Raw genomic sequence first — 1187 nt, 5'->3', positions numbered from 1 at the left:
GAGTGTGCCGCTTCTGCGGGTGCCGGGGTGTCTCCTGCCCGATGGCCGCCCGGGGGTGGTGGGACAGGAAGCTGCAAACCGCCCGCTGCGGCAGGCTCCCGGTCTGCTGAAGGCGAGCCGGGTCAGGGCAGCTCCAGGGACTTACCCGAGAGCTAATAGAGGGGAAGGAGGTGGAAACCCCCCCAGTCGCAGGGCACCTCCCCAACTCACCAGAGCTCTCCCTGAGCCTCCCCCGGTCCCGCTCGCCCTGTGCAGCTGCCCCTAGCTCCAGCACCTCCGCTGAAGTCTGTCCCGTAACCCCAGGCTGCCCCCAAGCCCTGTAGCGAAGGCCGCAAGCTGGCGCTCGAATGTGCATGATTTTCCCTTAACATGGGTGCAGTTAGCAGCAGTGCGGGGAAAAAGCGGCATCTCCAGAAGCCCCTGCAGAAGCAGGGGGTCTGGCCAGGGACGATGTACGGTAATAACAGTGGCTGCTTCTTCTTTCCCTCTCCCAGAGGCCGCACTGAGGACATGGTTGTCCATTCCTCTCCTGGGGATGCTGTTGACTGCAGCTGGCTCAGGCTTGCATGTGCTGTCTCTGCCCAGCCTTGCTCTCCTCGCAGCGTGGGGGCGAAAAGGAACAGGTGGAGCACTTGCTGGCTGTGGACAGGAGCTGCTGCAGCTGAAGCTGGAGAGGCCAGAGAAAGGTAAAGAAGAAGAAATCAAAGGCCATCTGGCCAACAGCTGCCTCCTGCTGCAGGCAAGAGAAAGCCTGCCTCTCTGGGTGAGGAAGGATCCTTCTTCGCAGTCTGCAGCACATCATGCCGCCAACGTGCACCGCGGGGTCTGTATGTGTCACCAGCAGCATGGTACAGCCGCGTAGTGCGCAAGCAAGCGAGGCTACCTGTCTCGGAAGCCTCATCTTGTAAGAGCTGTAAGACACGCACGTATCCTCTTAGGTGGAGGACAGCCAAGCAACTGGAGTCACAGAAGAGGAGGGGAGGAGAGGAGAGGAGAAGGAAACATCTGAACTGGAAAATTCTCCTGGCAGCACTGAGGGCGAGAGCTGTAGTGAGTCCCAGGCCCTCCCTGCCCCGCCATTGGCCCCACCTCTTTCCCACACTGTTGTGATTTTTTTTTTTTTTTTTTTTCTTCCCCCTCCTTTCTATTCAGGCTTTTTAAATAATTTTTTGTTTGTCGTCTTTAAA

The sequence above is a fragment of the Aptenodytes forsteri genome, unplaced genomic scaffold, assembly GCF_000699145.1.
Source record: "Aptenodytes forsteri isolate BGI_AS27 unplaced genomic scaffold, ASM69914v1 Scaffold7, whole genome shotgun sequence".
Taxonomy (NCBI): domain Eukaryota; kingdom Metazoa; phylum Chordata; class Aves; order Sphenisciformes; family Spheniscidae; genus Aptenodytes; species Aptenodytes forsteri.
The sequence above is the reverse complement of the archived record's forward strand: the minus strand, read 5'-3'. Positions refer to the sequence as shown.